We start from the raw sequence: 26,475 nt of genomic DNA on the forward strand, positions 1-26,475 counted from the left end.
GAAGCGGCTTTAGATTCTCAGTGCTGTGCTTTAACCCGCTGCGCCACCAGGGAGGGCCTAGTTTTATACTCTTACAAGTGACTATTCAGTTTTTCCAACACCATTTACTGAAGAGACTCATTACTCCAATGTATGTCCCTGCCTCTTTGTTGTAAATTATTTTTTTCATATATGTGTGATTTTATTTGTCATATCTCAGTTTTTTCCCATGGATATGTGTATTTTTGTTGCAGTACTACAGTGTTTTGATTATTATAGCTTTGAACTAGAGTTTGAAGTCCCAAGATATGATAGCTTCACTTTCATTCTTCCTCCCTCTCTTCAGAAATGCATTAGCTATTTGGGGCCTTTTGTAGTTCCATAAAAATTTTAAGATTTCTTTTTTTGTTATATTTGTTGGCATTTTGATAGGGACTATACTGAATCTGTTTATTTAGGTAAAATAGTCATTTAACCATATTAATTCTTCTGCCTATGGATGAATTGATCCATTTCTTTATTTCTTCAACTTCTTTCAATAATGAATGTTACAGCTTTCAGTGCAAAAGTCTGTCATCCCCTTGGTTAAATTTATTCCTGCATACTTTTTCCTTTCTGATGTTAATTCAAGTAGCTTGGTTTTCTTAATTTCTTTCTGCTATCCCATTGTTTTCCTATAGAAATACAACATGTTTTGTATATTTATTTTATAGCATGCAATTAGAAAAAATGATAAATCCTTAGAATCATAGACCCTTCCAAAACTTTTCAGGAAGAAATAGAGATGTGAATAGACGAACCACTAATAAGATGATTGAAACAGTAACCAAATTCTCCCCCAAAGCAAAAGTCTCAGACCGAATGGCTTCACTGGTGAATTCTACCAAACCTTAAGAAAAGATCTAATACAAATCCTTCTCAACCACTTGCAAAAAATTGAAGGGGAGGTAATACTTTGTAACTTAGTTTATGAGATCAGCATTATCCTAGTACCAACATCAGATAAGGTGACATTATAAAAAAGTAAAATTATGGACTTATATCCCTGATGACCACAGATTCATAAATCCTCAACAAAATTTAAGCCTACTGATTGAGTCAACAATACATCCAATGTATCATGCCTCATGATCAAGTAGGATTTATTCCAGGAAACTAATTTGGTTCAGCATCTACAAATAAATCCATGTGCTATATACCACATCAATAAAATGAAGGATAAAATGTATACGATCATTTCAATAGATGCAGAAAAACCACTTGACACCATTTCATGTCTATTTATGATTAAAATTTTAATAAAATGAGTATAGAATGAATTTACCCCAACATAATAAAGGCTATATAACAAGGCCACAGCTAACATCATACTCAGTGGTGAAAAACTAAAAGGTTTTCCTCTAAGAACAGGAACAATATAAGGCTATTCACTTTCACCACTTTCATTCAACATGGTATTAACAGTCCTAGAACCAGAGAAAAATGAAAAGAAAAAAGTCATGTGAAGGAAAGGAAGAATAAAAAGGTCATTATTTGCATATGACATGCTATTATAAATAGAAAACCCTAAAGACCCACTTAAAAAACTATTAGAAATAATATGTCACTAAAAATACCAACTGTATTCAAATCATTATAGCCAAGAGATCTGAAGTATCTGGATTTTTAAAAAAGATTTATTAATTTATGCTTACGAGAACTTTGGCACAGGCCAGAGGTGCAGGGGGTGAGAGACAGAGTGGGGAGCAGAACAGGCAGATCAAAGAAGTACACTGCTGAGGGGAGCAGTGGGCAGGACAGGAGAATCTGCCTGTGCCATGTGGGTCACCTCTCTGATGGGGGATTGAACTCATGCTGTAGTGGCTGTAGATAGCTTCATAGTGCTGAGCTTTACCCCTTGTGCCACCAGGGAGGCCCCTGGATTTGTTTTATTTTCCCTAAGGATTAAATGTATGCCTGAAGAGTAAGTCAATAGAAAGAAAGGGAACATTTATCAAAACTCTTAAAATACTAAGAAGTGCTGAATGGCAAATAGAGTGGGGTAACCCTTGTAGTTCTCTGTCCTGCCTTAAACTACAATCCTAAGATACATATTTTTAAGGGAAGTTCCTTTCTCAACCCACTTTCTCACTTCCAGTTTGGCTCTTAACCTGTTAGAATTGGCTTCTGCCCTCAGCATTCCTCTGAAAATTAGCCTCATCCAACTCTGCAACCAGCATTAAATTAAATTGCAGGTTCAAAGAATATTTTCTGTCTCTTACAGATCTCTTTACAGTTTTTTGTTTGTTTGTTTCTGTTTTTTTTTTAAAATAACAACTCCTCCCTCTGCTTTTTGAAAGCCACCTGCTAAGAATTCTCCATTCCCTAGTCAGCCCTTCTTTTTCTGGACTCCTTCCCTTCTTCCATAACTTCTATGCTCATATTATCTTAGCCACTGGCTCGTTCTTCCTAAACAGTCATAACATATCCATTGTTCCTGACTGGTCTTATCTAACTCTTCCACCCATGGCTATGTGCTTCTGACCCCCACCTCTTGAATCTCCAAAGGTTAGATTCTTTACTAATTGCAAAATTCAGTGAACAAGTATGCTTTCCCTTCCAGATCTCTCACCTTACATCACATGCGCACACACCTGATTCAACATCTATGAGAATGTTTTTATGTTCTTCTGTGAAACACCTCATATGTCTGCATTTCGATGATCTACCAGCTCACTTAACTAGGGACCAGAATCCTACCTCTCACTGATTTAATCAGTCACCAAGACTGGTAATTTTACCTGTGGCATTTTGCCAAGTCTCCCGTGGTCTGTCATTCATGGTTTCATTAGAATCAACCAAAATGACCACCGGAGCCTCCATCCTGAGGCTTGGTGGTTTGTTTTAGCATGCTCCAGTTCCCGTGTTCTTCCTTTGCCTTTAGTAGACTTCTTTTCTTAAGTACTTCCACTGTTTCCTCATTGTACCCTGAGAAAACATGTGAGGATACAGAGGGCAAAAACACTTTTTTCCCTTATATCCCAAGCAGCAATCTAGACCTGTTTTCCCTACTTCCTCCCTACTTCCCTAGATGATATCTAGCAAAATTCAACAAAATGAACTAGTGTAATAACTATGAAGGAAACTTATCACTGAATCTTTTCACCTTTTAAAATGTGTAAAAGATTATCTGGTCCCTCCCTGGTGGCGTAGCAGGTTAAAGTACAGCACTAAGAAGCTTAAGCCACTTCCACATGTGTTCAATCCCTGCCTGCCCCGGAGGTGACCCACATGGCACGGCAGACCTCTCCTGACCCGCTTGCTGCTCCCCTCAGCAGTGTACTTCATCAGTCGGCCTGTTCTGCTCCCCGCTCTGTCTCTGGTGAATCCTCTTACTGCCCCTGCACCTCTGGCCTGCACCCCAGCTCTGTATGCACAAATAAATAAGTCTTTTTTAAAATGCGTAAAAGGTCATCAAATATTAGAAAACTGAACTTTAAGTAAATTCTTATTTCTGTGTTGTGTTTATTTACCTATAAAATCCTGTGCTGACATGAAAGACTTAAATGTGAAACATGAAATATGTTATTTTATTGATTATATGCATATTGTAGAACAAATATTTATAGCTTGCAGTATAATTTTTGTTGTTTTTTGATCAAATATTTTTAAAAATGAACTGTATATTGAAATACATTTCTACATTAGAAATAGATTAAATAATTTATTGAGGTGAATATTTTTCTTGCTATGGTTTATTTCTTAGACTTTCAAAGTATAAAAAAAGATGTTGTTTCATGAAGTTTGAGAATAAGAGTTAACTGCATTTAATTTTGAAGAGTAAGAATTGCTGTATTTTTCAGAGATTTAGAACAGAACAGGAAAATCTTCAAACACACACACACACATACACACACAGATGGACTGCACCCCACATGATTAATAAGAAATCTTCAACTCAAATTCTACAAATGGATCCATCATGGTAGTCAGTAACACAGTTTTTAAAAATCTCTGTGATGATCTATGAGTTTTTATTATAAGCTTTCTGAATTTTATTCTAACATTTGAAATTTGGATATTTGAATGAACCTCAGGCAAGCCCCTTGCAAATTTGTAGGAATTTAGAACAAAAGGATGATTTTATAAGAATGAATATGATTAGTCTTATCACTGCAACTTTGTTTGAGGCATTTTCGGCAGCTGGTGACAGGATGATGAGATCTTTAGATCCTGAAATTTCAGTGAACCACAAATACAAGGAAATAAGTTGACAACTCTCACATTATGGAATTGCAACTATTTCCAAAGATGACAGAAAGGAACATGTGTTTCCAGTCAGTAGCAGGGCAGCTGCTTGTTCCTTCGGTGGAAGGCCACCAAGTACTCCAAGGTTATAAATAAGTAATTATTGGAACCCTTTCAGAAAGCATTAAGCAGACACGTTAGTAACTCCTCACATTGTTTTTTGTCCTGCTATTAAAATTACTTTGCCACATCTAATCTGCCTGTGTGTGTCCAAATATCACTAACAGAGGCGTGGTCTCCACAGAATGGGATGTCCACACATTTGTTGCTCATCTGTTTGCATCCCAGGCAACTGCCAGCCAGCCATGCTCTCCGACTGTGACATGCCCGACTCTAATCCTTGTAACCTCATTCCTGTAATTGTACCCAGAGCCTGGCCTGTAAGAAAGTCCAGAGAACGCCTTCTTTTATGGGAAACCAATCTTGGAGTCTGTGCCATTGGTCAACATTTCAGGTGGAATATCTTCCTTTTATTACCAACTTGAAAAGGGAAGACAGGTGGGTTAAACAGATCCAGAGTCAGCTACCCTGTTTACTTTAGAAAGCAAAGGAATGACCGAGAAACACATGTCTTGGTGGGAACACAGCGTAAAAAGTACTGCTTCTCCTCGCATCAGAAAATGTTCAGCCATTATCATATTTGGCTGCACAATGTAGTAAAGTTTTCCCATAATCAGATCCACCAGTACAACCCTGCCAAGAACCACGGTGATACGCTTGCCAGCTCGTGAAGTCTTCTAAAATAGTATTTTATTAACGTCTTTTATTTCACTTTCAGTGAGCACATTTTATTTGCCTATGCCAGGCCAGAGCTGTACTAGGCACTGTGGGTAGTAAGGGGAAGCCGTGGCTTGTGCACTGAGGAGGAGTCTGAGCAGTAGAGAAAAAGGACCGTGCACTGCAGGAAATGTTTTCTGCCTTTTACTGTTGCCTTTTCTCAGATTAAGAAAATTTGTTCCCTTTAATGTGAACATCCATCCAGTCAGTATTTTCAGAGAAATGGTTGAGACCAGAATTCCAATAATCAAGTCTAGGTTCTATCCCACCAACAACTTATCTCATATCTGGGGATAATTCAAGCTCTAGCCTCCATGTTTCTTCTTTAAAATGGGGATGATATGAAGTTCCCCCTTTACCTGGAAGTTGTCAAAATAATGAACAGAGTAATGTGTTGTATTCTCATTAAAGTTGCTGCCCACATCCAGGGCCAGAGGATTTTATGATGGCTTTGATCTTTTTGTAGCTGGAGTTGAATAATTTAAATCCTGCTGGCTTCATTTATTTATTTATTTTTTAAATATCATCTAGACAGGATTATGTAACAGTAGCATTTTTCTGTGAAATTGTTTCTGGCCGTGGATAACATAGAAAATGACAGCAGTGAAACGTTATTAAATTTTGTTTATAAGGAAGATAAAATATATAATTTAAACTCATTCAAATGCTTTTCCCAATGTGTTGAGTAGCCGAGGGGATATAAATAAGATGACCGGGGGTCCCTTTCCATTGATGCATTTGTATTATTATTAAAGGGTAATTCTTTTCCAAATCACCAGCATGAGTAGGGGAACAAATGCCAGCCAGGAAGCTGTCCCCCAGCTTACATTCCTGTCTTTGCCAGAATCCAGTGGATAGTTTGTATCGTATCTGGATCCTCCTCTATGTTTACCCCGGATTCTCCATTCCCCTCTCTATTCTCTGTGTTTATCTTATATTTCTCTTCTCTCTAGTTGTCTACTGTGTCTCTGCCATTCAAAACAGGGCAATGGAAGGTCTGATAAGAGCAATTAATTATGACCGCTAATCCACCTATTAATATCTGTTTTCATTACCAAAGGCTCTTGTTAGAAAGTACCAGAAACTGGGTGACTTAAACAACAGGAATTTTTGCTTCATAGAGCCTGAGGCTAAAAGTCTGAGGTCTTTCTGGCAGAGTTGATTCCTGCTGGTGGTCTTGAAGGAAACTCTCTTCCAAGTCTATGTTTCCAACTCCTAGAGGTTTCTGGCCATCTTTGGCATTCCTCAGCTGTAGAATTGTCACCCTAATCCCTTCATGTTTGCATGGTGTTCATGTCTGTCTCCAAATTTCCCCCATTTATAACGACAGTAGTTATGCTGGGTCCTCCGATCCCCTTTCTATTCTGTGTGTGATCTTGTATTTCCTCCCATCTCTCCATTGTCTATTCTTCCACCTTCCTCCTTTCCCCATGTCTCCCATACACAACTAATTCTAATAGAAGTCATAATGCTCATTTGATATGATTCTCCCTACCCCCCCTTCGTGGCCGCTCTTCGTGCCCAGGGTCCCCCAGTCATCTTACTTATACCCCTCGGCTACTCAACACACTGGAAAAAGCATTTGATTGAGTTTAAATTTTATATTTTATCTCCTTTATGAACAAAATTGAATGATATCTCCACTTCAGAAGTGACTTTGGTGTTTGGTTTTTCTCCTAAAAATTTAATCAGGTTTGACTTTTTGGAGACTGAATCAGTCTCAATCTCCAAGTAGGCCAGCAGCTGTCTGTGTCAGCATTCTGAAATTTTGTTGTCTTATGACAGGTAGTATTTCTTCAGCCACGGGGCCGCTCTTAGACCAGCACAATATGAAATAATATGAGGCATGCTGTAGTCGATGAGTTCATGCTGAAAAATATGTGTCTTGGCACTTGAAGATTTTAAAGGCTTGAATATGCATAAGGTCTTATCTAAGCCTCTCACTGGTGATTAGTTCTTCACATTAAGTTAAAGATATGTAAATCCTCAGAGGCTCATGGTATATCCAGGGTGAATAAATCTGAATCTCTAAAACAGAATTGGCACATTGAATTTTCAGTAGATATCTGTTCATTCTTCTTTACAGTACACTCAATGTTTTCCTTTCTCATGCTGTCTTCCATCATAAAGGATGGCAAATGCCCAGATAAAATTGTGATCATTTGCCTCCAAAATTGTATTTGATTTAGTTTTATGTTTATACCATTTATCTTCTTTTGCTTCAAACATTTTACATTGATGAAGACTGCTTTGAAAGCAGAACACCCACATTTGGTATCACTGCATTCATTTTTCTTATGTTTTGGCTTCAAGTATGGTGCTTTGAATATTCATGAGGTTTGAAAAAATAAACATTCCAGACTATTTCCTCTGAATGGAAATGTTATGGTTTCAGCCCCCAGAGAAAACAATTGGTAAGCTCTACAAACCCACATTTTCTCCCTGTCAGTTGGAAAGCAGCCTCATCGTGTCTGTAGTGCCCCCTCCTTGACATTTCTGGGCTTCTCAGAGCAGATGTCTGGAGGACCTGTTTTAAGAAAGAAGCAAAAAGTCAGCAGACATGCATATTTAAAGACTCACTTTGGAATAAGAGATACTCGAATCCTTTCAGTTGATTCAAAATTATATTATTTCTGTTTTTGAACTATATAGAAGAATTATGCACAGTCAACATTCTGTTTACTGGTGTTTCCATGAAATTTTTTCTCAGCCCTCTCCTTAACTTTACATATTATCTGTAAGGATATGTATGTCTCTTAAACTTAACCAGTGCCTTAAATACTTTAAAGAATATAGAGCAAGCACTTCCCACAAGTTTCCCTTTAAAGAGAAATAAAATGTTTGTACTAAAACTGCGGTTCATAAGTGGTCTTTCGGTAGCAGAGCATTGTACTAGGGTTCACAGGCTAGAGTCATGCGGATGACCCATTTTTTTGATTGTCTATCATGGTTCCCAAGGGAGCATTTACAAATTTACCAGTTCTCTCCCAAGCATTTACAAGTTTACCAGTTCTCCCCTCCTGCTTCGGCTCTCCCCCTCTCAGTCTCTCATGTCCCACATGGGACTGGTTCCATGGACCACACTGATGCCAGCTGTTTCACACACCTGCAGTTTTGTGTTTCTCTTTCCCAAACCACCTCTATCTTTTCTTTCTTTCTCAGAAGCTATGTAATTTGTCTAAATTCTTCAAGCTAGTTACCTCTTCCCTATGTCATATGCTATAACTCTTTAGATGACTCAAAACCCATTAATAACCACATTCATGAATTTCTATCACTTCCCACTAAGGCTAAATGGGATGACAGATGAATATTTGTTACCCTGACCTCCATCGTGAACCAGAATGGGCCAGTGAGAACTAGGGAAAGTTGGCCAGGGCCTTCCAGCATGAAAGTGGAACTAGATGAGGCAAATTTTCTCCGATGTTATATTGTGCTTGTCATTTTGCTAAGGAGTCAGCCCTGCAGTTTTTCTTTTCTTATAGAAGATCTTCTCTTAGTATTATTGAAGAGAGTGTCTGGTGGTAGCAAACTCTGTTAGCTTCTGTTTGTCAAAAGAAAGTCAGAGAAAGTCCTTATTATGCTTTGTGTTTAACTGATAATTTTGCAGTACAGAAACTTCTTGGCTGACAATTCTGTTGTTTAGGATTATGAATGTTTTCTTCTACTCTTAATGTTTGGGGAGGGTCTGGACAGAAATCCAGAGAAATCCTAATGTGGGAAACCTGACATGTTATTTCTTTCCTGTTTTTTTCTGTAAAACTTATCTTTAATTGTCAATAGTTTGAGGTATCTGGGTATGGATCTTTTTGCATTTAAGAATTTAGGTGTACTCTGTTTGCTGGGTTTTCTTAATTTATTCTGTAGGTTTGGGAAGTTCTCATTTACTAATATTTGCAATAGGCTTTCTGGCCCTGTTTCTTTTTCTTCCCCATGTGGGAGTCCAATCATTTGTAGGTTTCCTTTTCATATTGAATGTGTATTTCTTAGAGAGTTTTCTCATTTTTCCTTTGTTTGGAAGTTCTCTTCTAAACGTAATTTGTTTGAGTCTTCTACAGCTGAAGTTCTTTCTCCTGCCATTTTGATTCTATTTAAAGTGCTAAGTTTGTATGCATTTGTTCAGGATATTTTTTTCATGATTTATTTATTTATTGTATAGTTCTTCAGTGAAGAACTCTTTGTTCCTGAGTCTCCTTCTGAGATCTTGTGTCTGCCTGTTTGCCTTTGACTGGCCTTCCAGTATCTCATTTAACATACTTACTATTATTGTTTTGAAGGCATTTTCACATAGTTCTTCTGCTTCTGTCTCCTATACATATTTACCTGGGGACTTCTATCCTTTTCATTTTGCTTTTCCATCTTGTGTGAAGATGTCCCTTGCTTCCTAGGGATGTCGATTGCCTTATTTATGGCTGTTTATCTGTGTGTATGAGGTTGGGGCCCTGGGGATTTATATATCTTAGTCCATTTCTTGGTTCACCTCAGTGTGAGGTGGAGAAAGGAGGGATGTCTGGGGCTTTAATACTTAATCTGGGTTTGAGGAGTGACATTAGTCACCTCTGCCTCTTGTTTTGTCCCACAGTAAGCTATATTCCATGCTTAGGTCGTCTTGCCTTCCCTCCCTGACTCCAGGTTGTTCCTGGCTTTCAAAGGTCATAATCCATGAACTTGGGCCTCTCAGTGGGAAGGGCAATATCCAAATCCCTAGAGTCACACTCCAGGACTTGCTCAGAGATGGCTCGTTGCACCATGGTAGCCCAGTGGCCCTCGCTGCTCCACCCTTCCCTTATCTCCCTCTTCTGCAGGACTTGGTTTGCCTTCCCAGAGGGCTTGTGAGCTCCTCTAAACTTCTTTCTGGTGGAGGGATTTTATGGAGTCCACACTGGATCCACTTGGCTTTTCTTTCATCTTTGAGAGAAGAGGGAGGTGGTGAAGGGAAAGCTCTCAGTGGACATGTTACCCCACCCCACTTTGAGGTTCCCAGTTTCCCAGGTCAGAGTCTTCTGAGGTCACACAGCTCCTACTGCCCCAGGTCGTGCCCACTCTCATGTCAGGAGGATTCCGCCAAGTAATTCCACAATGGCCTGGGTGGCCTTCAGGGCAGGAAGACAACCCCCAAGCCTGACGTGCTCCCCCTCACCTTCTACTATTCTTTCACATCAGCAGTCACCAACCTTAGTTCTAGAGCTCCCTGGGTATGTCCTGGAGCTGGATAGCTGATTCAAAGCACCTAGTTTTTCTGCGAGCACACTTCAGTGTTTTCCTTCTAGCCATTTGCAAGAGAGAAAATGACTCCTGCCTTTTTAACCTGCCTGGTTGTGGGTGGAGCCAGCTTTTCTTTTCTTTTTTTTTTTTTTTTAAAGATTTATTTATTTGTGCATACAGAACTGGGGTACAGGCCAGAGGCTCAGGGGCGGCGAGAGGCTTCACCAGAGACAGAGTGGGGAGCAGAACAGGCAGATGGACGAAGTACACTGCTGAGGGGAGCAGCGGGCGGGTCAGGAGAGGTCTGCCACGCCATGTGGTCACCTCCGGGGCAGGCGGGAATCGAACTCATGCGGAAGCGGCTTTAGATTCTCAGTGCAGTGCTTTAACCCGCTGCGCCACCAGGGAGGGCCCAGCTTTTCTTTTTAATAATGACTCTTACTATTCATTATTTTATATTTTGATGTTGTTGCATTTATTTATTTTTGCTTTTTTCCCCTTCCCATTGAGGACAAATCCATAAAGACATCACTAAGACTGATGGTGAAGAGATTATCCCCTGTGTGTTTCATGTGTATCTATGTGTTTCATGGCTTTACATCTTATATTCAAGTATATATTCCATTTTGAGATGATTTTTGTGTGTGATGTGTGGCATTGGTTCAGTTTTATTCTTTTGCTTGTGGTTTTGTGTCCTGTAGATTTTGGTGCCCACGCTGAGCACAGGGCCTTGGTTGCTAGAATTACTGGATAAACAGATGAGCTGGGAGGCTGAAAACTCTGGAGAGCACGCTGAGTGCAAATTGTACAAACTGTGGTGATCTTCAAACTGTGGGGAACATGCTGAGTAATCTGTCTGAAAACCTGAGCAAAACTGCAGTAAATCTGGTGCAAAATCTTGAAGTGCTTAGAGAACCTCAAATGAGAAGATATTTGATGTGACATGTTGAGAGGCCTGTATACAAGAATAGTTTATGTTTTACAGTAAACTTCCCTATAAGGTGTGAGCGTGACATAACTTCATTCTCTAACATAGGTAAAGAGCTGCACTGAGGGGTGTTGGCTCAGTTGATTGAGTGGATGTTGTGATGAATGTGGGTCTCAGAGTAGAACAACAGAGGAACAGCCTTCTGTGTGGTCATTCGAAAACTCTCCATCCCCAGTCTAGTGGGCTGGGTCAAAGAAGAAATGTAGTGTGCATAGGAATGCCCTGTTGCCTGTTTCGCTGTAGCTTCCCACAAGAAAGAAATTGTTTCATCATTTGTGTATGAAAGTATCACAAAAGTCTCCCTTTGAGTTGACTCTGTGCATCGGCTATAGCTGCTCTAGCAAAGATCAAACCAGAAAATTTGCACCTTGTGGTCATTGGCATTAAAGACCATAGGTTTTCTTTCTACCTTATTTTAATATGTTTGTGAGCCTTAGGAGGGTTAATTAAAACTGCAGGGGAGCCAAAGTAAGCGTATAAAGGAACTGTTTTGATGCTTCAAAAATCCAAGTAAACAGAATCTGGATTATTCAATTAGGTATGCTTATGGGATTTGTCTTGGGTGTTTTGATTGCTCAAGGCCTTCTGGGGAAGCCGGCATGGGGTTTAGACCTGAAAGGAACCACATTTAATGCCCCCCCCAATTTCACTTTTCATTTTCTAACTAGGCTTCCTATTACCTGCACATTATTGTGAACCATACATGAACTTATACTCTGACGTCTGTTTACTTGGTTTCTCATTTGCCTGATACTGGATTAGATGGCAGGGCCAGCCCAATTTTTCTGCTTGGTTTGGCAGTCATGTTCTTGGATGCTTTTCCTACTTTTCACCAGTGGTCTTTGCTTTAATAATACACAAGTTTCCCTGAGAGGCAGCAAGGCAGTGTGGTAGGAGTTCAGGATCCCCCAGCTAGAATGTTCCTTGTCTGTTTGACCTTAGATAAGTCACTTAAACTCTTTAAGATTTGTTATATCAGTGCACAAATAGAGATCAGGGAGATAGAAACTGTGCTAATATCATAGGGCTGCTGTGTTATTTCAGTAAAAGAGCTCATGTTCCTTTCACGTTGTTTGGTTGAGGAAGTGTTTCACTAAGTGGGACCAATTGATATATCACATACATAAAAGGCCAAACGGACTGTTGGAAAGTCACCTAAAAGGAAGGCTTACTCATTGCTGATCTGAGAATTCTTTAGTGTCAGGACAGTCTCAGCTACTAAAAATTTACAAAGAGGTGTTACCTGGATGGTATTTGTATTCTGGACTTCATCTTCCTTTCCAGCCCCAGCAATGTAGGTTGAACTGTATATACAGTCCCATGGATAGCCTATGTAGAAAATAGTTTCCCCTTCATTGTTTCTATGAATCTATTAAAAAGTGACTCCATGTAGCAAATCAGGTGCTATGGACAGAGGGATATAGAGAATACATTCCCACCATTAGAGGTTTTCTGTGTAATGAGAAAGATGAGTAATCAGCTAAGCGTGACTTTAAGCATAATGAAGAATCACAAGGCACAGTAGAAGGATCATGTACTATGGGCTTGTGGACCTGGAGCTGATGGTGCCCTATCCAGACAGTGATCATGGGAAGATCATGTGACCTCTCTGAACCCAAATTCCACATGTTACTATTTTCAGGTCTTACGTAAATGCGTGTTAAGTGAGCAGAAGACAAGGGCCTGGTATAGGGCCTGACAAATGGTTGCTATGAAAAAAAAATAGAAGAACTAGAATTGCTACCATTATAGAAGAACTCAGTATAGAGGAAAATAAGTACATATAATTCTTCTAAGAAGGTAATATTTGAATTAATCTTGAAGGAGGAAAAGGATTCTTCGTCAAAACAGTGGCAAAGTGGGATATTGTAAGCCAAGCACAAAATAAGATGGGCAAAAAATTAATGTCCAACAGATTAATAAGAGAAAATAACAACTGTAGTTACATATGCATGGAACACACACATTAGTGTGGGTTCTGAAATGAATGGGGCAAAGTGCAGGTATAGAGCCTGAGCTAAGGGATGGGATATTGGCCTGGGGCTTCAACCAGATGGAAAGGGATGGACCTGATAGAGTGGCTCGTGGAATAAAAATCACATACTTTGTAATGACATGTTTTCCCCACCATATAGCTAGGTTCTCCAGTAGAAAAATTATTTCTGGGAAAAGACCCTAGCTCTCTGCAATACCCCCAATTTTTATTATTCTAGGTCAGTGAAGGAGTGGTACTTGTTTCCAGTAAACTTGTCCTTGATTAACTTCAGTTTAAAATAATCTACATATCAAATGACACATCTTGGAAAGGCCTGTTCTGGGCACTTTGGGGAGGCTTATCCCTCACAAAAAAAAAAAAAAAAAGTTTAAGGAAATAGAAAAATGCAGCATGCTGGAGTGCAGAGTGCTGACAATAGAAGGCCAGGACTAATAGAAGTTGACCATGGCTTCAGATTCTATTCTAGATAGCTAGATTTTGTCAAATCTACCCATATATTAAATATTTCAATGCCAGGTACTTAACTACTTATGTATGTATGCTGAATGCCCAACAACATCTGCAAAGGAAAAATCCCTTTTTACAGATGTAACAGATGTATAAAGAGATTACTTAATCATTAGGGTCTTCATCTTAACATATGGTGAGTTAGGTAAGCAGTTGACCTGATGAACATTCTGTCTCATTTGATATTTCCGATTAAATTCTTTTGTCTTCCTTGTTTCATCTCTGGCTCACTATTAGTGATACAAAGATTCCTTCTTACTTTGGGTCATGTTGTTCTCTCCAAATAAATCAAACACATATTAAGAACAACACAATAGATTTTAATTTTCCATGAGGAATATTAGGCTTGAGTCCAAAATAAGGTAATATGGGACATTTGGTTGAGGTTGAAGCTATGAATCTCAGGGAATTCTGCGTCTCACACAAAAGAGTAAGACTCAACCCAACTTAAGATAGACCATTCTCAATCAAAACATTTGAAGAGTTCATGTTTGTATCAATCCTAGGAATGTAGACTATATAATGTGCCCAGTGACCCAGAGTTTTGTAATCTGAACTGCTTTTGTGAACCTCAGTCCCTCAAAATACTCATTGTACATTTATTTTGGATGCATGTGAAACAGGTGTTTCCTCTGTCACAAATGTTTTAAACGAAAGTTCTTGCTATGTCCAGCATGTTCAGCTGGAATCACAGGACCAGCTGATGCTCTGTGAGCATGTTTGCTCATCTGTGCTGATGCTGGTCAGGACTGGACATAGAACAGATGTTGGGGATTATAGGAAAGGATTTGGGGAGGCTGTGGGCCCGAGTTTTGTGCGGAAGTAATTCATTGTGGAGACATAGACAGGTCCTGTTGAATCTTCAATGAGAAGTTCTATGAACTAAGTCTCAATGGGCCTGAATATCAGGATTCAAAGCAAATGTTTCCCTGTGTCTTTTAATTGATGGAAAAATAGTAAATCATCATCCCTAAGTCAAACTGAATAGAAATGGGAAAAATCCTAAACCTAAAATTTTCCTGCAAGTTCTGACCTATGGATTAATTAGCAAGATCATGATATTGAAGAGTCAGAGTAGAATCTTAAGAGATAGTTTGCAGAGGACTTTAAATTTGGCTTCCTTGTCCCTATCCTGCCTGGGGAAAAGTTACTCAATTTACCCCAAAATAAATCAGAGCTATTTCTTTCTGGCAATGCCATGCTGACCTGGAGTTTCTTTGTCTAACTGTTTCACCAGTGGTCTTGTCTACTGCTCACTTCACTGTGTAAGCCTAGAATGTTACAGGTTGGAGAAAGTTTAGTGTCTTCGTAGTGGACCAGCTGTGATCGCAACTCATACTAGAGCCCTGCTCTGTAAAGGCTAACAGAGTGGTAGCACTCTGTAGATTTAATGAATTTCAAATGAGATTTGGTTAATATTAAATTATTGTTTTAAAAATATCAGATCACTTAAAGAGTTACAAAGAAAAAGAGAGGATGAAAATTGTCTTGACCAGTAAAGACCATCTAAGAAAAATTTAGAAATAAGACTTTTAAATAGGAATTCTAAATGTTATAGAAATTAGAAGCATGTTTTTCAAATTTTTCTTTTACAGTCTTTTCATTGCCAACTTACAACATTTTAAGGAATTCAGTGGAAAGATGTAAGCTCAACTTTACTGGCTTAAAATTGATTTGACTTTTCCTTTTTTTGCAAAAACGTAGTATATATGTCGTTTTTTGTGGGGCTCAACATATAAATGTTTCTTCTAGGGAAAAAAAGAGTTGATAGTATGGAGAACAAAATATCCCACAATAGTTTATTAATGTTTTAAAGAAAAAAAGAGATTAAGGAGTCAGGAGTCAGGAAACTGTATATCATTGGCACTAAATGTCATAGTGAGTAAAATATGAAACAAAAGAAAATGGAGCCTTGCAATAAATATTATACAATCAGAATTTCAAAAGCATTAGTAGAATTTACTCACCAAATCAACTATTTTTTGTTAATAGTAACTCAAAATAATCTCATTGGTTTCATTTTTTCTAAAAGTGGGGGGGGGGAGGGAGACATATTTGCCTCTCCTTCTTTGAAAACACTTTACTTCTCCAAATGTAGTAGAAATATAAGATAATTCTATAAAAGTAAAATAAACCCTTCAGAATCTTTAACTATTAGAGGGGGAACAAAGACATAAAAAGGGAAGGTGCGGGTAGTTTTATGAAGCTCCTAACATCAAGTGTTATTTACATGTTCACCCAATTTTAACACGGGGAATGCTGCAAATGAGGGCCTTTCTGTAGAAGGATCCATCAGAGGTTCATGTTTGATTGCATCTAGGCTTTTTAAACTAGGAAGCCTGTATTGAAAAGATAAATTGAAATATATGAGAAAGGGAAATGTAGCTGAAGTGTTTCTATTAGTGTATGTTTAAAAAATTGGATCTGTTTTGTGTAAATTTTCAACAGTGACCTGGTAGAGAAAGTCAAAGGCACATTAATTAGATTTACAGAGCCAAAAAAGGTGAGGACCCAGGAGATTAGATGTAAAAAATACAGATGGACTGAGAGAGATGAGAGGAAGTGGACAGACAACATGATATTCAGCTTGGAAATATGCGAGTTAATCCGATGGGGAATACTTACCAAAAAGCAGATAGCTGATTTAAAGAAAAAGTTAATAAAATGTTGAGTCTGAAAAACTATACAGACCAAAGCCAGGAAATTACAAAGTTATGGATCCCGCAGTAACTGTAAATTAACCCCACTGCACATATGTAGTATTTCATATTGCTGTAGATGGTGTTAACTTTCACGCCTAAACATGCATGCATGTGTGTGTGTTTCGTCTGAATTACAGCTGTAATGGGAACAAAGGTGCAAACAGGACATGTAATGGATTGCCTGCTTCTTTCACAAGTCACCCAGGAGCCTTAGAGGCCAGGCTGCTCTTTCACCTAGGAATAGAGGCGAGGAGGAGGCAGGCTTTGACTCAAAGTCTGTGGTGCATCAAAGGAGCTAAGAAGATACACACATGTCTTAGGCAGCTTAGCGACTGTAAAGTGGTCACGAGCATCCTGGGTGCACAGAAGGAAGTCTGTAGCACTTTCCAGAAATAACATGCTGGATTAAAATGTCCTCGCTCCTACTTTTCTACTTTCCTTTTGCTCATTGCATGTGAACTACTCCATATCTAACTCCTTTATTCCCATTCTTAGTTAACACTCATTTTTCTGCCTGTATAGTCCCTTTTTCTTCCGGGGCCCATTACAGTAACTCAAATACAGTGTTCTCCTTTTAAAGTATTGAAAATATTGATCTGATTGTTTCTTTCCTTTTTAAAACATTTTCTGTCAACTTATATGGTATATACTCCCAGACATCAGTCTTCACACTGTCATTAACTAGGATGAGTCCCCCTATTTCCTGATGCATCTTCCAGGACATTTCTCTTCTAGTTTATGTGCTGCTATAATGGATTTTTCACTCCTGGTACATCACTGGGGATTTTTCTGTGTATGTGGATAGCTCTTCTGCTTCTCATGGCTTCATAATCCTTTGACCTGCACCTTCTGAGTCCATTACCATGCCACCTCTCCATTCCTTGGCAAGGACACCCCTCTACCACCTCGTCGCTGAAATCTGTGACTTCTGCGAGATCCGAACACCTGAATCCCTTCACCTCACAACAACCCCTTGTTCTTCCGCCACTTCTAGAGCACTGCTCCCACCTTCCAGGAACCTTCTTTCCATCCTCAGAAACAGTATCAACCTCTGAACCTTACAGTGTATCCTGTGAATAAGCACTTACCAGTTCTACCAGCTTTCCTCTTCCTTTTTACCGGTGGGGCTCTGACATCAGTTATAGAACAGCTACATGCATTCTTAGCAAGTCTCTTACCCTTACTGAATCTGCCACTTCTACCTACTCACTGCCCGCTCTCTGCTTGCTTAGCTCTGTGCCCTGGTGCTGTTCAGTGTTTTTTAGAAAAAGTCCACTCATTTGTGTCCTTATCAGAGTTACCTGCGTATGCTAATAGTTGGGCTCCCATTGATGGTTTCATATCTATTCTCTGCTTCCAAATAGCATCTTCTAAGGCTTTTCTCCTCTATAGCTCCAGACTGCTTTGGTTGCACCTTCTACTTAGAGAATGTGGCCACTTCCACCAGTTTTGGCAATATTTTCCTTGCTGCCTAAGTCCCTTCAAATCACTGCCAGCCCTTCCTCCCATCTCCGAGTGAATAACTGGTCTTGAACTTCCAGAGCCAGGCCATCCAATTTAGCACCTGGTATCATCCTCTCTTCCTTGCTCTGGGGCCATAGTATTTTCTAGGTCCTTTTGAAATTTACATTTAAGATTCCTTCTCCCTGTTGTCCTTCCCCACTGGCCCTATCATCTGGACTGTACCATTTGATCTTCCTCCCAATCCCCATTAACTCTCAAAATCTCTTTATCTCCCCTCAGGATGACTTCATGGAGTCCTGGCTTTTTTCCTTCATCTCCCAATACAGCCATCAAAGTGATCATACTCTCAAGCCTTTTATTATCTCACATTCCCTTTCTTTATGATCTTGTATTTCCACAGGTTTATCCCTCCCTGTGAAACAAATGACCCCCAGATACACAGAACTAGCCCACCGGTCTTGTAAGAGACGGTTCTAGGTTCAAATCCTGGCTCAGGGATATTGGCAAGATGAAATGAGCTACTTGGCAAGAGCTGAGAACATTTCCTGGCACATACCATTGCCATTGCCATGCCCCTTGGCCTCCATCTGTTAGACTTTATGCTGAGCACCATGCCCACATTTCCTTAGTCTCTCTCCAAAACCAGAACTGTCTAGAAGTTAGATTCATTCCACCTCAGAACCTTAGCCCCCACCTGGTTGCTGCCTCTCTGCATAGGCTCCATGTTACCCCTCCTGTCTGTCCTGGCTTTTATTTCTCTCCTTTTGCCTTCAAGATTCTGCCCTCACTGTATCAGTCTCAGAATTGCTGCCTTGGCTACTGTTCCCTGTACCAAGGCCTTCTTGGCCCTTCGTTTCTAAATGAAATCTCAATCTCCCAGTTCGATATCCTTCCTTCTCTTTTCTGACATACCGCCTATGCCCTAAACTGAGAATTATCTGCCCACTGCTTCAAATTTGAAGCTTTGTGTCTGTTCTTCTAGCTAGAGGGCTTCTCATTGCCTGTAACTGGAATTTCTGCACAGGATCTCTCTTACAGAACTTTTCTTATTCAATTTTGCCTTAGAACTATCTCACTACTCTTCTGCCACTAACCACAGCTTCTGGAGGACAAAGACCACCCTTATCTCCCCCTCACGGTTCAGGCAGCATCACACACTGAACCGAAGCTTTGTGAATTTGCATCTGGAAACACAGCCTTTAAATCCACACCTTATCCTGATTCTCCCACAGCTGTGCAGATACAGCTAAGTACGGAATTGTTCAATATTGTGACATATTTCATAAGTAGAAACAAGGATGTGGCATTAAATACCCAGCTAGTCAAATATTAACATGTCTTTTTTGAAGATGAACAATGAATATATTGTTGAGTTCCTCTCCCAGTCTTTTTCTGCTTGAGATAAAAATACTCTCATTATTTTAATGTTTACTATTTTCCTGCATGTCTGCTATATGTATAAACCTGTAGGAAATATAAACAAAGTGCAGTGTTGCTTTTTTTAGAGACTTGAACTTTATGTGGATACCCTTCTCTTCAACACTGAGTTGTTTATGGCTTTTTATCTTAAAGATTTATTTATTTAAGCATACAAGAACTGGGGTACAGGCCAGAGGTACTGGAGGGGTGAGAGAATTCGCCAGAGAGAGTGAGGAGCAGAACAGGCAGACTGACCAAGTATATTGCTGAGGGGAGCAGCAGGCATGTCAGGAGAGGTCTGCTGTGCCATGTGGGTCACATCCAGGGCAGGGATCGAACTCATGCTGATAGGATAGCTTGATAATGCTGTGCACTAACCCTTTGCACCACCATGGAGGTCTCTGCTTTTTGTTTTAACTGCTTTTTGAAGTTAATCTATAATGATAAAATTGTGATTCATTTGCATGCTGTTTCAGTTATATAAATATACCACAACTATTGATCAACATTTAAGTTGATATTCTTGGGGTGTTGTTGTTGCTTGTTTGCTTGCAGTTACCAAAGATGTTGTGGCATAGATTCTATTCTATTTGTGTGTGTTTCTCTACAGTGTGTAACTGTGGATGGAGTATGCATTAGAAATCTCTCAATCTCTGGCTTTCCTTTAAACATTTTTTTATGGTATCTTTTACTACAAGGTTTCCATTTTAAAGCAGTCAAGCATCTCTGTTTTTTTTTTTTTTTTTTTTTTTTTTTTGTCCATGGGTTGTGTTGAATTCTCTGAAAGTTAATCAAGATCATAAAAACTCTCCCACATTTTCTTCTACATACTTTAAGGTTTTGCTCTTTACTTTGATGGCTTTAATCTACCTGCACGTAGTAAGTGCCTGTGATGTGAATTGGGTGTGATTGGGTGTTCTGCACCAGAGAAGCGGAAACATGCTCCAACAAGACCTGCTCCCCCCGCTGATGCACAGGATACTTTAATGCTCCAGGTCTAGTGCAGTCATGTGGATTCCTTTGGGTCCAGGCTTTGAATCTCTGGTGTTGCATCCAAGGGCATTATCTGAGCCAAGGCTCACCTGGTGAGGCCCTGATAGCCACACTTAGAGGAACATGAGCATTCACCCCCAAGGTTAGCTGAAATGGCCCAGGATCCATGCACCGGAGGCTTGTTTTCCCTAGAGAGTCTGAGAGTAATAAAACCTCTGGCGTATTTAAGTCCAAGCTTCTACTAACTGGAAATCTCTGGAAAACTGCAGGACTATCACGTGGAGGACTCTCCTCTCTCAGATTACTTCCCTTTTATAAAAATGATTATTTTCTACCCTGTCCTTGCCCTCTGGGATGCTTTGTAGACTAAGATGTTATTTTTGCTTCCTAGGTACCAACATTAATAAGACTTGTCCTACTGATTAGCAAGGAACCATGAAATCCAATCCAATCCCACAGGTCATTTAGATTCTGGGCCATCCATTAATGGTTATGCACCTTGTTGTTAACTGAAATGCAAGGGTGGAAGCTTTGGCTTTATTAAGTAAGGTTGCATGATTGCTTGCTCAGTTAGCACAACTGCATCATGCTGGGAGAATAAAAACATTCCTGTGAAATTGTTCAATTATTGAATTCATCATTTAAAAGTCTTGTATTTTAAGCAGAATAGTATAAGTCAAGGGTCAGAATATCATCAAAGAATTAATTTACATATAGAAAAGAATTTCTGGGCTGTACATTGAAGCAGTATTGTACAAACTGAAAGGCTATCATATCAGAAAAATGATAGTGGTTCCATGATCAGTGAAGACTATGACTCCAGAGTCAGAGACCTGGGTTCAAATCTTGGCTTGTCCCCTTTTACCACATAACCTTGAATTGGCCAACTAACTGCCACTCCTTAGTTGCCTCATCTGTAAAATGGGAACAATTAGTATTTTTCTTGCATCATTTTTTGTTGAGTTTAGAAATAATAGATGTCAAAGTACCGAGGAAGAGAGATTCAATAGAAAGAGTAGAATCTGAGTGCAGGAACTCCTTCTCACTGTGTCTGAGGTGCATGGTGCCATTAATGAAGACAGAAAATGCCAGGGTGGAGAGTTGAAAGCAGCGAGGGTTGCTTTTAGGTGAATAATACACATGTATAACATTTGGAATATCCTTATTACAAGTTTGGAATTATTGCTAAGTGACTCCTGAAGTGCATCTGGCAGTGTGTGTAGAGATGAATCAGTAGTTGAACAATGCACTCATTCTGCTGTGTGTGTAGATGCCTGTAGGTGAGGCCTGGCAGGCGTGGGCATCCTGCATCTCTGTGCCCCTCACGAGTAACTAACTGGTCTCAGATACTGCTGCAGGAAAGAAGGCCAATTGGTTGTTACTGTGAAGTTTTCAGTTTCATGAAAGAGGTAAATCAACCTTACAAGTAGAAAGCACTATTTTGCGTTCTTAATTTGGTACTTGGGATGGATATTTTGTCATATTCACTTGGTTATCTTGAAAACTTTATTAAGTCAAGTCTCTCCCCAAGAACATTTTCTATTAGAAAGGAAATCTGAACTTTGGTGTGGAGGAGCAGTAAAAAGTAACAGCAAGAGTGAGAGAGAAGAGAAATATGCAGAAGGAATCCCTGGGGGGCTACAAGCCGCTGCTAAATTTCAGTTGCAGTTGTCAGAGTTAAAGAAAACATTGGAGAAAATGTCTCATCGAGGGGTCCCCAGATTGTTCTGCTCCAGGAAGGCCAGCTGAGGGGTGGACTGTAGCCAGCTGGCAGAGGCTCAGACGCCAGGTACCATGCACACTCCAGTCACTGAGCTCATTTGCTCCAACTAAGTCATTTTACAGTCAAAGCTGTTTCAAGATCAGCACAAGGCAACGTACAGATGTTTGGGGGTGGGGAAGCCAGGAGAACTTGAGGAAGGAAAAAGTATATGCTTAATTTTTTGGAACAAAACCTTTTTTCTTATTTATCATTATTTATACTTTCTTACATCACTATTGTCCCCATAGTTCTCCCGCCGCCATAGCACCTGTGAACCATCACCACCAACCCTGTGTTCTTCCCTTCCTCCTTTGATCCCTCTCTCTCCCCCTCCCTGACTATTTGCCTCAAATCTATGGTTAGTTTTGTCTTTTTCCTGACCCTTTGTTCGGTTTTCCTATGTTGCAGCTATAAGAGAAACCATTCGATATTTTCCCCTTTTTCCCCCTAACTTATTTCACTTAGCATTATCCCTTCCACCTCCATCCATGTTGCTTTATTATGAAGGTAAAGCCCAGGGCTGCTTTGGGGTTTGGGGAAGATGGAATGGGTGCAAACATAGCTAACTGTGCTGAGCACAACAACCCTGTCAGGAAGGTCCTGCTGGCCTCATGGCCTCACAGGAGCAAACTGAAGCACAGAGAGGTTAATTAAGTACAGTCTAAGTCAGAGTTGCTATTTCTTGTGTTATAGTCTAACAGTCAGAGACACTATTTCTAGGTTCATGTGAATGAAGAGTCCTAGCTCCTTCCTACTGAAATTCAATTGCTGAGAAAATCTAGGGAGAGCAACAGGTGGCCCAAGGCTGCCACACTGGTCTTACAGCACTGCTTCCTTAGTTCATGCTTATTGTGAGGAAGGAGCTGTCTCGGGGAGGTGTCTTGTTCCTCCTGAGGACCCTCATGTACTCCACTGTGGGATATTGATTTAGAAGTGCCCCATAAGGGGTTAAATCTCAGCACCATGACACTATCCCCAGCCACTGCAGCATGAGTTCCATCCCCCACCAGGGAGCTGACCCACATGGTGCAGCAGACCTCGCCTGACCCACCCGCTGCTCCCCTCAGCAGTATACTTCCTTGATCTGCCTGTTCTGCTCCCCACTCTGTCTCTGGTGAATCCTCTCCCACCCACACCACTTACCTGCACCCCAGTTCTTATATGCATAAGTAAATTCAAAAAGTAAATCTTTAAAGATGCATCCCAGGAAATGCAATGAGTTGTGAAACAAAGTTCTTGTTCCACAGCAATGACTAAGAATCAAGAGAAACCTGCATCTCAGCATATTTATCATATAGGCAAAGTTTAGTGAATCAGGATCTTTTCATGTCCACCCTCAGTGAACTCCTGCTTTCAATTCCTATGCTGTTGAGTGGCCATCTAGCATATAAATTATTTTCACATCCAAATACATATTTGTGACTGTTAATTCAGCTCTCCTTAGATGTGTCCATGAAACCCTCCCTAAGAGTGAGGACCAAAATGACACACACACCCTGGGAGCCCGGGCATGCAGCCTGTGGCATTGCATCTTAAAAATATTTACTTGAAAATTTGACATTTAGGAATAAGCATACCAATGTATTGTAAAAATGTTCTTGGTTTTCATATGAAATAACCTATTTTTTAAATCTTCACTTAAGAGTGAAGACCTAGGATTTTGTATCTTGTTTATCATGTGGTATTATACAACTACAGAGCATTCATATTGTAATTTGGAATATACAAATTGCCCAAGTAATATTTTCAAAGGCATTCTAAATATCCAAAAGTGATTGATAAGAACTTTTCAGTGGGAAAATATTTTCTACTGTGCATGCTTACTTTATTTTGTAATTCCCATTGTCCACACCTTCATTAATTTCAAGTAGAAAAACTGGGCAGATAGTTTTTCCCAAAGTCACCCCAGTCAGGCCATCAGAGTTGCTGCCTTGTACATGTGAGGCCAGTTTTTAATGTCAGAGAAGTCTTTTGTCTTCAGCAGAAACAATTATTTTATATCTCCAGTTTGTGGCTCCTGAAGACCCAGCCAAATGTGATGGTGTTTGGAGACAGGAACTTTAGGAGCTGATAGGTTTAGATGAGGTCATGAGGGCTGGGCCCGATGGTATTAGTGTCCTTTCAAGAAAAGATATTAGGGAGCTCAGTTCTATATGTGTACACAATCACAGTGTGCATGCACATGTGCACCCACACGCTTACACACACAAGTTCATGGGAGCATGCTTAGAAGAACACCATGAAAAAGCCAGGAAAAGTGCCCTCATCAGACCAAGCCATGCTGACACTCTGAGCTCTAGCTTCCACCTCCAGGCTCTGAGGGTAGATGTTTGTTGCTTATAAGCATGGTCTCTGGTGTTCTGTTATAGCGACTGAAGGTAGCCAAGGTAATCTCTTAAGGAGTATGCAGTCCAACTAGTCACCAACACTTTTAAAGCTTTTGAAGAAACACTTGCTGCTCATCTGTCCCTTCAGATACCCTCTCTCAATAGTGCCCCCAAGCTCTTCTTCTAAGGCCTTGATTTCACCCACTTGTATGGAAGAAATTATGGACATAGCATCTCCTTATTCCATTCTCTATACCCTGGAACAGAACTTACTTGAAAGGAGAAGAGTCCTTTTTTGCTTCAAGGTTTACTTTCTGGAGTTTTTAACATTGAGTTTTTAACATTCCTGTCAGTCAATGAAAAAGAGCCCTCATCACAATACTGCTGCCTTAAATAACTCAGGTGGTGATGAAAATGTTTGTCATTATCATTCCCACCTGACAATATCATTACACCAGTGAGTTTCTATAGTGGCTAAAATAAAAAAAAAAAAAAATACTGACAATACCAAATGTTGATAAAAATGTGGAGCAACTGGAATGCACTCTACTGGCAGAATTGCTTTGATAACTCTTTGACAATTTCTTGTCAAGTTACTTCCCTTATTTCAGAGTAATCCCCACCTAGTGAAGTGGAAATGTGTATGTGTGCATGCTTGTATAAGGCCTATACATAGCAGACTTGTTATTAATAATAGTCAAAACTGGATATAACCCAAACATCCATCCACAGGAGACTGAGTAAACCAGTTGCACAATAGAATACCATTCAAAAAGTATAAAGAATGAGTTACAAATAGCTGTAACAGCATGGATGAATCTCAGAAGTATTCTGTTGAATGAAAAAAACCAGATTCAAAGAATAAATGGCTATCAGTCTCTCCGTAGATACAAAGTTCTAAAATAGATAAAACTTGACTTTGTCACAGAAATCAAAACAGAAATTGCATATTGGAGATGAAGTTTGTCTGGAAAGGCACAGAGATCTCACTGGGGTGATAGAAATGTCATGTATCTTGTTTTGGTTGGTAAACAGATGTAGACTGTGTGAATTTTATAAGTCAGAAAATGAAAGACAAATACCAGATGGCTTCACTCATATGTGAAATATATAAATAAAGCAAATGAACTAACAAAACACAACCAAATAACTCTTTGATTCTGAGAAAAATACAGTGGTTACAAGAGAAGGGTGGGAAGAATGAGGAGAGAAGGTCAATTTGATAATCGTGAATGGCACTAGAATCATGCAGAGTGGTATGTGCACATATTGAAGTGTGAAACTGTACTCCTGAAACTTACATAGTGTTAGAAATCAATGATAAGTTAATAATAATTCAATAAAAATATTAAAGTCACAAAAGAAATAATCCCATGATATTCCCTCATTCTCGTGGAGGGTGAATATAATTATTAAGACATAAAGCAATGCTTTGGAAAAACTCTTATCCTGTAACTATGTTAATGAACCACCATGAACTTTTGAGAGCTTCAAAATAGTTACATACATTGAAAAAGATTCCTAATGCTTTGGTGGCAGAAAAAAAAATAATACTAAAGCTCACTATCAATATGAGTGTGTTCCATTTTTTGTTCTGTTTTTTAAGAACACTACATTTGGGGAATAATGTTAGATGGTTGTTTAATCGCTTCAACAATTGGGGGTGCAGCTAATAGGAAACTCACATGGCCTATTTTTTTTGCTGGAGGCCGTGGGTTCAAATCCCCTACAATTGCTGCTGATAGCTGAATAACTGAATGAGTCTGATAGGTAGTTTTTGAGCTATCATAGGTGTCTAGGTGTTTCTAGGATCATTTGATTGTTTTTCTAATAATTCAGTTGCATTTACATAGGACTTCTAAGATGAGCTCTTGGTAGAATAATCTTCAGTGGAAATTCCAAGACATTGAACTAAAATTCTTCCCCTTTTTAGTAAATCTAAACTTACAGTGGGCACTAATCAATAGGTATTCTATATGGAAAAAAGAGTGAGGATGAGTCACTACAGAGAATGAAAAAACTTGATTTCAACCCATTAAGTAGATTTGGCTTCCTCCCACCTGCAACAG

At 39.5% G+C, this 26,475-nt stretch overlaps 1 protein-coding gene across 2 annotated transcripts in view; it reads left to right on the plus strand.

Annotated features, from left to right (window-relative positions):
- LOC101622323 (phospholipid-transporting ATPase IB) overlaps window positions 1-26,475 on the plus strand; it is a 515,968-nt gene that overhangs the window by 429,684 nt on the left and 59,809 nt on the right. The gene's annotated exons all lie outside the window — the stretch shown is intronic.

Source organism: Condylura cristata, unplaced genomic scaffold (assembly GCF_000260355.1).
Source record: "Condylura cristata isolate star-nosed mole 26May11 unplaced genomic scaffold, ConCri1.0 scaffold00010, whole genome shotgun sequence".
Classification (NCBI taxonomy): Eukaryota; Metazoa; Chordata; class Mammalia; order Eulipotyphla; family Talpidae; genus Condylura; species Condylura cristata.